The 11,233-nt window shown below is 31.3% G+C and overlaps 1 pseudogene; it reads right to left on the bottom strand.

Moving 5' to 3' along the window:
- Positions 1-2,902: 2,902 nt before the first annotated feature.
- On the bottom strand, positions 2,903-3,400 carry LOC149573152 (protein DMP3 pseudogene; annotated as a pseudogene).
- Positions 3,401-11,233: the final 7,833 nt, after the last annotated feature.

Genomic DNA, 11,233 nt, shown 5'->3' with positions numbered 1-11,233 from the left:
ATAAGTGTTGATCAATTTTAATCACATTTAGAAGTGAGACTACCCATATTATTTTTCATTGGGCCAATTTTTTAAAAAGTTAAATTTTCAATGGGTTCCACATTCTTTCCAATTCATCTCAATTGATTCTTCTTTTCAAAGTGGAAAATGATACCCCATTATTTGAATTTTTTTTTGTCTATTTATTGATTCATTTTATAAAGGGTGGCATTCTCATTATTATTATTGCAATAAAGTGGAGAAGATGGTATATTTCTCGGAATTGAGGCTTGTTCAAAACATAAAGAGTGTTGAATTATAATGAGTGGCCCTTGTTAAAATATTCCATATGGACATATTAATTTGGGGGTTCCTATAGAAAAAGAAAGGTGGTCCACATTGGGAAATGTGAGACATGATTGGATCTATCAAATACTTCATAGTGAGACACATTGGAATTTGAAAGATCATGTGGGTTTATGTTTGTACATGCATTGGAAATGGTTAAGTATGTATGAAACTATTTAAATCATGCAATGATAACTTTTTAATGTTTTTTAGCAAGCCAAATTGGAATGTCTATTTATCAGATTACACATGTACAAACTAGAGGTTCATATCTAGGATTGTGCATTAATTCATACTAAATTAGGACAACCCTTTCTTGGAGTCCAAATGACATGTGTTGAGAAGTAACATCCACATAAATAAGGTTATTTTTCTTCAATTATAGGTAGTACACTCAAAGGAAAAATCTAAAAAATGGAGTGGGAAGCATGTTTTTATGTAGGGTCTATGTCTAGGTTGTAATTCCAAATAGAATGAGAATTCTTATGCAAAACACCAGAATACCATTTTTCTTTCAAAACAAAAAGGGACTTTGTCCATTTAGGAGTAGATGAAGTCATTCAATGTAGAGGGACAATCTAAATTATTTAGTGACTAAGAAGATTGACAAGTTCAAGGGCTTTATTAGTTTGTTGCCAATGCCTGGCTTTACAATGAGTGATTGTATCGGTATCACAATGTGTGAAATGGTTTGGGTGTCAAGTTTTACACATGAGGGTTTGTTGTTCTACAATAAAGTGAGAAAAGCTATCAATGGAGCTATACAAATAGAGGCCTATCTTTAAAATATTTGGCACACTGCTTTGAGTAGGAAGCCTAAATTTTAAGAAAAAAATCTCAAGTTTTTTATTACATGGGCACTAAAATTTTTAAAAACTCCTAGCAGTGTTCTTGGCAAAGTGATTTTTGTTTTGATTAAGGGTAGAATGCAAAGTGAGAAAGTAATTTTTTGAGAAAACATGCACCATGTTTTTTTTATATATAAACCTGACTAGGGACTTTAATCCTAGATTGGGTGGGTATAGGGGTTGCTTCAATTTTTTTACAAGAGGTACTTCATAATTTATTGTCTAAAGTGAAGGCTTTATGATAAAGGAAGTTAGTGTGAGGATCTGTTGCATGGTGGTTTGATCAATGATAATGAAAGAAATATTTTTACCAAACCTAACTTTGATATGGTAACATCTTAGAAACCTAAATGTGAATAAGAATATGCCATGTGCTATGCATTATGAGGAAAATTGTGGTCATGATATAGAACATAGTGTCATACAAACTCCTAGCACGTTGTTGCATGAAAGGTGATAGGGGGTGACTAGGATGCCACAAGGTGACATTGTGACACATGATGGAGGGTATTGCTCAAAGTTGGTAGGTCAACCCAATTATAAATAAATATGTGGCATATTTGATGAGATGATTAGTATAACCTATGGTAAAGTTTATGCATAAATGGATAGGTAGTTCTTTCTCACATAGAAAGTTACAAGGAATATAATTTATGCAATGTAATAATATTTCAACACATGGAAATGATGATAACACAAGGTAGCATCTAATAGAAGATGGAGAAGTGAATATAATTTTTCTATGTGTTGGGTAAAGAAGAGTCCCATGTTGATGTGGAAAGACAATGGTGTGGTGTGTTGACAAGGTGTTGTAGATGCTCATAAATAATATGTATCTACAGTTTAATCATATTTTCATACTAATTCATCCCATTTTCTCATTTCACCAATTTTGATCTTTTGGCCAAACTAGATTATCATTCAAGAATGTTTCGAAGTATCCTTCATCACTTGCATTCCCTTTCAAATCAATTGTAGATCACTTCAGAATCAATTCCCATTTTATCTAAACTTTCTAGAATCAACCCAAAACCATTTCAACATCATCAAAATCACATCCAATCAACCCAAAATCATCCTAAATCAACCCAAAATCATCCCAAATTAGCCCTAATCAACCCAAAATGTGTCAAATATCTAAAATAATTCATCATCTATCAAACTCTAGGGATTATTGTGTCCCTCGACACCTTGAAAACCAATCAAATCTTATCAAACCCATCAAATATGACCTTAGTATTGTCATGTTCCTTAACTCTAGGTTAGACTTTCATACTTGTCATCCGATCATTGACATTTTTGAGTCCCTCAATATCAAATCGTGGCACTATCCAATTCATTTAATAACATTGACAATATCCATCGATGCTATTAGGATTAGACTTATCAATCAATTTCAATCTAGTCGAATTTACAATCTCCATTAAATGTCACATGTTATTAGTCCATGTCATGTGTTGTTGGCATGTTATCAATCCTAATTAGTCATTCAATTTTATCATGACTTTGCAATAGTACATTTGACCCCATTTTTAGACCAAATTTTTTGACCATCTATTACAATATTTTAGATTGGTCAGAATATACAAGGAAAAATATTTATTTTTAAAATCCATGCCTGTGTTGGTCAAAATTTCAACCAATGCTAAGTGTTGGTTAAAATTTTGACCAACATGGGCTTCATCATGTTAAAATGAAAAAGGTCAATTTTGTAACCTATTTCATTGTTACGTCAGAAAGACAATGAAGAGCACACTAGTGAAGAATCTAATCCTAATTGGAAGAGTCCCAAGAACCTATTTTGCATCCTCTCCCTGGTGAGCCCAAAAACACTTGACCACATTCTCATTGAATAGGGCAACGATAATGGAAACCAAGAGAGACATCATTGCATGAACAAAATCCACAAGACTAAGCTTATACTACAAACAATTAGGCACCACTCCTTCAACATACTGGAATGTCCACAACCCCTTAGGAGTGGACAATCCATAGTATAGTTTTTGATCAAAGCCTTTATAGCTGTTAGTAAAAGATGCCATGAAACATGCAAGCCCAAACCTAATAAGAATCCCTACAGTCATGTAGCACATCCCCTCATTGCATTCCCCATTGTTGGAGAAAATGGGGACAAGAACTTGAAAGGAGAAGAGGGTACTAGTTAGAAGAAGGTTTATCATATTGGTAGAGTATGTAAAGGCTTTCTATGCCATTGCTCTTTTTAGGGCATTGTAATTTGATCATGTGCAGGAGCTACATGTTAATTGAATACATAAGCACAAGTGTAGGAGTCGAGAATTGTGGGTTTTGTGCCAACTACCATGGCTTCAAAGCTTAAACTAGTAGATCTTTCCATATAACCCCAATTTCATTTTACACACAAGCTTGATCATATATGTTTATGAGTACTTTCTCATGATGATTGATAGGTTTTTCAGTAGGCATTTATTTGTTGTTGCATTAAAAATCTTCAATTACCTACTTTTGATCCAACTTCAAACTTTCAATCTTTCTAATACTCTATTTCAATATATAGTCATTGATGAATATTGAAGATCTGGCCTAGTGTAACCTATTAGCACTTCATTTCTTACAATAATGTTGGATAAAACTTGGGTTTCAACCATTATGATCACAATAACTTTGACCATAATGATCATAGCTTCGGACTATTACTACTACTTCCTTTAAAATAGTTATTTTCATTTCATTTCTTTATAGGAGTTGAATAAAATAGATCAACAATTCTAATTCTATGATCACCACTTTTAAACTTCTAATCCTGTGATGACCTTTTTTAAACTTTTCTTTACACTATTGAACAATCGAATGGTTCAAATTTTTTTATTTGCATCCTTCTATGATAATTATAATCTTATGTTCAATGTAATGGCCTTGGTTAAATCTATTATCATTTATTTTTATGTAGACACTAATCCCCATTCTTCTAAACTATTTTTTTGCCACCTTTAGACTCATAGAAATTATTGTTATGTATTTTTGTTTCTTTTACATGATTCTTGTACTTACTTTTACTGTCTACAACCTAACCAAATATAGACAATTGATATTAATGACAATCTCAAACAATGAATTCCTTTGACATTAACAAAGAAGTCTCATTAATATGAATTTAACACAAATGACAAGATTTTCAACATAGAATTTCATGAGGGGGGAAAAAAGGCTTGTAAATGCCTATTTTGGAAGTATTGCACTGGTGTTCCAAGGTCAGAGGGTACAAATGGAACAGCCAGGATCACATCTAAGTTTTGTGAAGTGTTGTGGCAAGTTACTTACACAAGGTTGAGGGCTCATTTCTTTAACATGGATGAAAGGGTATTGATTGTGGTCCAAATGAGGTAGAACAATATGATGTTGTGAGGAATCAAGAAATGATGGATGGGAGAGCTTCTAATTTGTGCTCTCATGCCTCAATGACAGATGCAACTATTGCAATTAGAGATAAAAAAGAGTGTCAAAGGTGGATGTGTCTTCTAGAGATGTTCATCTAACACTAAAAACTATAGAAGTAGATTATTCTTGCAAGTGACAACACATTTGCAATTGAAACCCCATTGGAAGGTTATTCGGTGTGCAAGGTCAGGTAGTTGTTGATGTGATGATTACACTCTAATGTATTACCATTTAATATTTCTTGCTAACCTTTCTACAGAGTGATGGTTTGAAGTTTCAAACTATTAATAATGGGCCAACTAGATCACCTAGATATGATAATATTTGTAGTACATTAATTAGATAAAATAAATATTGATTAGAGCAGTGAGCTGCACTTATGAAAAGAGTGTGGTCTATAAAAAGATGCAATATTATATTGGTTGGGTGAATGGATGATTCAATTTGTTAACTGAGTAATATCATGGTAATTTCAACAAGGTGCCTTCTATTTTGAAGGCAATAGATTGTTTAGACAAGAAAAAATGCAAAAGTATCTTCATAAATGATTCTGAGGTAAGGGAAATATCACTGCACTCAAAGTTGCTACTGATGTCACCCCCATTTTTAAATAGATGTTGCCCCTATTTTTAGAGTAGTTGGTATGTTGGTGCAAGATTTTTTAATACCATCTTTGTGTATATATTTGGAATCATGAACTCAAAAGATATTGGCAAGTTCCAATAGAATTTTAAATCTCATAGAAATGGATAGAAAAATATAGATGTTCATAAGTAACCATCACTGCACACAAGGTATTCATTAAAATTTTGGCAAGGTGAAACCTCTCAAACTTGTTGATCCATGGTTTGTTTCTTACTTTATTCTTCTTGAGCATCTTTTTGAAGGTGAAGGACCCTTCTGTTCCACATTACTTAGTGATGCATTGGCAGCTTAGAGACATCTACATTGCATACTGCAGTTGTGGTAAGAGGTATCGACTTTTGATGACTATTTTAAATTTTTTGGGCTAATGAAAATTTTTTTGTGGACTTTATTAAGCTCATATGTGATGTGATCAAGCTTGTGGACTCAAACAAACTATCTTTGGGAGAAATTTATGAAGAAGAAGATTTCATGTGTGAAAGAGTTTAAAAAATAATAAATGTAAAAGATCTTTCTCTATATCCTTTATATAAGAAAAGATACATAGAAAATGGAAAAAACATAGCCCAACCCTTCATTGTATTACCTTTGCCTTAAATACTAAATGGTATGATATACAAGTGACCAATAAGAGGGCTCCATATAATGATAGTGAGGTAATGAAAGGGTTTTGGGTTGCAATAAAAAGACTTATGGCCGAGTAGAGGATTCTTCAATTATGAGGAGTCAATAGAATACATGTTCATATGAGTGTGGTGATTTTTATTTTGTAGAAAATTTAAATGACATGAACACAAGGAAAACCCTAAAGAATAGTGGTGGAACCATGAATGCAAAACCATTGAGTTGCAATCATTTGAATTTTGTAATAAGATTTCTCTTACAAGTAACCAACTCTTTATCTTATGAGAAATTTGAGTACTAATGCTTTAATTTATTTATGTATTAAAAGAGAACCAATTAAGGTTAGGGAAAGAAGAGAACTTGGTGTACATTCATAACACACATTGCCTTATCTCTTATGTAGAGCCAAGGCATGAGGAGGACCTTTTCAAGCAAAGTTCACCTGATGGTGTGGTTTGCATCCATGGTGGATGAAGTGGTCGAATTAGATGGCCTTAGTAATTTATTCCTAGTTCTAACAATAGCGCAACTTGTCTGAGATTGATGACTATTTGGTGAGCATCATAATTGAGGACCTATATGGATGATGAACAGGTGTAAATGATAGATTTCTAAAACTTGTTTTTTGTTTATGTATTAGCCTATCAAGCCATCAACATTTTTGAATTTCAATATGTAATAATTACTCTTAGATATGTATTCTAAATTCTTTGACTCATTTAACTAATTTAAACATTGAGGGTAATGTTAATTAGTTTTCTTGTTTTGAAAATTCAATGTCATGATATTAACAAATTTATAAATATATTCAAAAATTGCATCTCCTATTTGTATTGGTACCAATTCAGAAATTCATACATTATATTTAATAAAAGCATACTCAGTTAGCTCTTGTCTAAAATTTAATCATCTAGTGGGCAATTTTGGTGGAAGGGATATACCTTAGTCCTTAGATTTCACTAGAAGAGTTATCAGTTTATACTTACACTCCCAATATTGCAAAAATGACATGGGTCTAATATAAAAACTCTCGAACCAAAAATGAATAAAGAAAATACTTTCCAATAGGCGAAAGGAAAACTAATTTCTAAATGAATTTTCTAGTGTATAAGAAAGTTAAACTCTATTTTGATTTACACTAATATATAGAACAACTTGATTCCTTAGTTTGAGGCATTTCTAATTGGAAAATAAAAATTTCAAGTATAAAGTTCTGTGGTAGAGAGATCACACAAATTTTATAAATTAGATTGTTTGGAGTGTAATGAAAATATCATTATCTTGCTGCATAAAATGCATATATCTAGAGCTTTTTGTAATATTAATCTAATTTGCTAATTTAGATTTGGGGATAGGTTTAGGTACAAGAATATGATTCTTGGATTTGTGTTTTGTTTTCTGATTATGATTCCTAAGTGTGTGTGTGTGTGTGTGTGTGTGTGTGTGTGTGTGTGTGTGTGTGTGTGTGTGCATGTGTCTATATATATATATATATATAAATTTTTTTGCGCTATTGGATTTGTGTACCCAGGCCACAATGGATCAAAATTTGCAAACTAATGTGTGCCAAATTTGCATAGCATGCCGATTTGACCCTTTTAGTCAGTATAGATCTGTGGATCTAAACAAACCCACAAGGTCAAATTGAGACCTATGCAAATCTGGCACGAATCCACTTGTACCTCAAAGAATCTGGCATGAATTCAAGCAAGCCTTGGAGAATGTAGCATGAATCTTCATGGATCTCAAAGGACCCATGGGCCAAACTTGAAATAAGTATATTAATGTTTTGTTTTATAGATGAATAATTGAAAAATGTGTCTTTGATTTCAAGTTTGTACTTCTACCATAATTTATGCTCTACTTAATATCGGTGTCATAAATTTGTTATAATATTTGACATTTTTGTCTTTGAAACCAAGGGGTGAAGAGCTAGAGCTGAACTATATATAGTGAATTCAAAAAGTACTTGAACTTTTCGTAACATCTGCAAGGTTATATTATCCATATCCCCCTAATAAGTATTGACAATGATTGGATGTTTACAAGGTTATATCAATTTTTTTTGATTTGTAGGTTATAGAAAATTTTTATATACACATATATAAGTCCATAAAAATGGCTATTGAGCATTATAATGCATAGTAGTAATTTATGGGAATATTTTGAATTAAACATTGCTTTCAAAGTGTTTAGCATCTTATTTGAATAAGATTTCCACCTTGTTCTTCACTTTTGGGTACAAATCCAAAATCTCAAGAAAATCATAAAAAAAAGTAGGATCTAATCCCAATTTTGTTTACAAAATTGCTCTTTAATTCCAATTTGGCTTAAAATGATAAGAACAATATTTTTCCTCTATTTTTAAGAATCAATATATTTTTTAAGTCCTAATATTTTCCTAATTAGTTGAATAAATCTAATCTTTTGGTTTTCCAAATCAATCTTGAGAAAGTTTTTTGCTACTATAGTATGAAGCATTCATTTGTATGTTTGGAAGAAGTTATTTCTGATAACAAAATGAATAATTCTTGAAAGGTTGAATGCTCTTAGGTCTGAGAAACCATTTTGCTGGTATTTGAAATAAGTTCTGGCTCCATGGATAATATACTTGACTATAGATATTTCTTTTTAGAATTATATTTGCATATAGAACATTCACTTAGGGATACTCAACACTTTGTTAATTGGTTTTTGTGGCTGTGTGCAGGTAAGTGTATTAGCTAGTGCAACCTATAATAGTCAGACTCAGGACATTGAAAGTTCTATAGTTGAAATGAGAGACAATTGGAGGGTAGAAGTCTTACTTGGGGCTCCTTTGTCTGAGAGTAATATTGTGCCTCTGTTTCTTTTTCAATAATTTCTATTATTTGTTGTGTGAGATACAAATTTACTCTTAAATCTTCACTCGTCAGAGAAACACAACATTTGGTATGGTTTTGATAGGATGGTAAATACTTAACCTATTGGTAGAGTTATATACTAGCTAGAAATATGTTTATAGACATCATTGTGGCCCTGACACCTTTAAGTTTACTATGTTCCATTGTCACAAAATTGATATTTTGGTCTTATGATCAGTTTTATTTTAAATGAGCTCGACATTACTAATTCCAACTCAAGTGAATAGGGATTTTATCTAGCTACAATATAGGTGTCAATGAATTAGGTACTTGATCCTAAGTATGTGCTATGAAAAATACCAAAATAGCAATGAAAAAATTTGCAGGTTATCAACATGATTCACTTTCCCCATACCAAATTTTTGTAGCTAATCATACTAATGTAGGTGATAAGCACATACAATGCAATAGCATAATGATTAAAATCTAAAGGGTGATTAAAATCTCCTACCTATTTTGTTCACTGTCATTTTGATAAAGGACTTTCCCAAGTGCTTAGCTATTTTAAGTGTCAGAATTGGTAAGCTTGTATTACATCATGCAACTTTGAATAACCATATAGTAATTTTGTTTTAAAAGATAACATGTTTTATGTCTCTTTAGTAGGTATTTTACACATCATTTAGTGTTAATTAATCTCACACATAAACTAGAGTTGATCCTTCTATTCATTGGGAAAGCCTAACAATATTAGTGCATGAAGTTCCTTCACATTCTTGTACATTAGAGATGGAACTTGGTAACTTAATGAGCATTTGTTTGCTCATTTTTTGGTGCTAATTTTTTATTTTCAATGTGCAAAATGTGCAACACATACTCCTAAAAAGTTATAAACTTTATAGATCCTTTTGATCTATTCTTGACACCAAAGTTTCAATTTAATATACAAATGAACTTGTAATTTTCAAGTTCTTTAAGAATATTATTTTTGTAAGAATCCCTTAAACATGATCATCACTATTTTACATCCATAAACATTCATGTTATTTTACAACTGTATTCCTTTAAACACTTCTCAATTTTTTAATGTAAATACAAACAAAGTATGAGACAGGGCAATCTTGCTTGTCTAAACAATTGGCATTTCTTTTCCCTAGTGATCCATAGTTGTAGATAATTTTATCATTTAATTTTCCATAAAATGTTTCACTAGCATTCTAAAAACTCTAGAGGAATATCTATGCCCTTAAGAGTCAGCTAGAGTATATGTTTAATAGCACTTCAAGCCTAGAAAGAAGTTGAGGAAATGATAAATTCTAAGTTTTATTTTGAATTAGACCCCTCCTTAACTCGATTAGCTTAGTACTCATTTAAGGTGCTAATTTTCTTTTTCTATATTTACACCATAAGTTTATGATGTCTAATTATCAAAATGTTCTTGTTTGTGTCAAAGTTTAGATATGGAATGACTATATTCTAGAAAACCTTGTGTAACATCCCATTTGAATAGAAAGTTGATAAATGTTTACTATTTCTATTGGCTAGACTTTGAAATATATGGATGGTAAATCAAGTTTTACTTGAGATCTTCATGATCCTCCATTTCTTTAAGTTTATTTGAATCTTACAAAAAAGAAGACAATATTGAGCAACCATTTTAAATTGCATGATTTTATTTATGTGAACACTCCATATGATGAAGTTAGATTAAGTCTTATGTTCATTTTATAATGTTATTTGCAGGTGGCTAAATGCATAGAGATAGGACTTCCACAACTTATCACATTGGTCTTTTTAAAACCATCAGAATTTTGAATGAGACTATCAAATATGTCAGTTTATTATTTTTTAATTTTTAACTAGTAGCTTCTAGTTTAAAAGCTCATACACAATCCAAAGCAGGAGCTACTAATTCAAAAGATTAAATATATGATTTTAAAATTTGCAAAATGGGCATTTATTTTGGTTGGGTTCTTAAAAACATTCTTACCTCTTCAAGAGATTGGGTCTTTAGGTTCAAATTTAAAGATTTAAAGATTTGATTTTATGCTTCTAGTATTGAGAGTATACATGGTGTTTTAATCTTGTACTTGGGTCTATAGATAATGTTTTGTAGTTGGAAAAAAGTATGGAGAAAAGCTAGATTAAAGTTGATTTTACAATTCAATTTTTTTCCTAACAGTGATATTAGATTGGATTCTAATGGGCTAGAGGAATTACAATCCTAGTAATCTAAATGGCATGTCAATGTCATAAAAAGACTTATGATTAGTATAGAATTTTTCTAAAATAACCTATCTTTTTTACACATATTCAAGCTAACATAAATATTATTGAGATAAATTTTTTGAATTTCTTTTTTTTCCAAATTTTCTCCATTAACTTGGTTTACCCTGGTCAAACTAGGAATTATCTAAAATTTGGGCATAATTCTTAACAAGAAATATAATAGTCAAAATGTGTTATAGGCTCATATAAAGCACAGCATATACAACATCCTTGGAAGTCACATGAAAATAGAAGTGATGA

This window comes from Cupressus sempervirens, chromosome 2 (assembly GCF_028749045.1).
Source record: "Cupressus sempervirens isolate cs-2001-9-10 chromosome 2, ASM2874904v1, whole genome shotgun sequence".
Lineage (NCBI taxonomy): Eukaryota > Viridiplantae > Streptophyta > Pinopsida > Cupressales > Cupressaceae > Cupressus > Cupressus sempervirens.
This window is presented reverse-complemented; position numbering and strand designations above follow the sequence as displayed.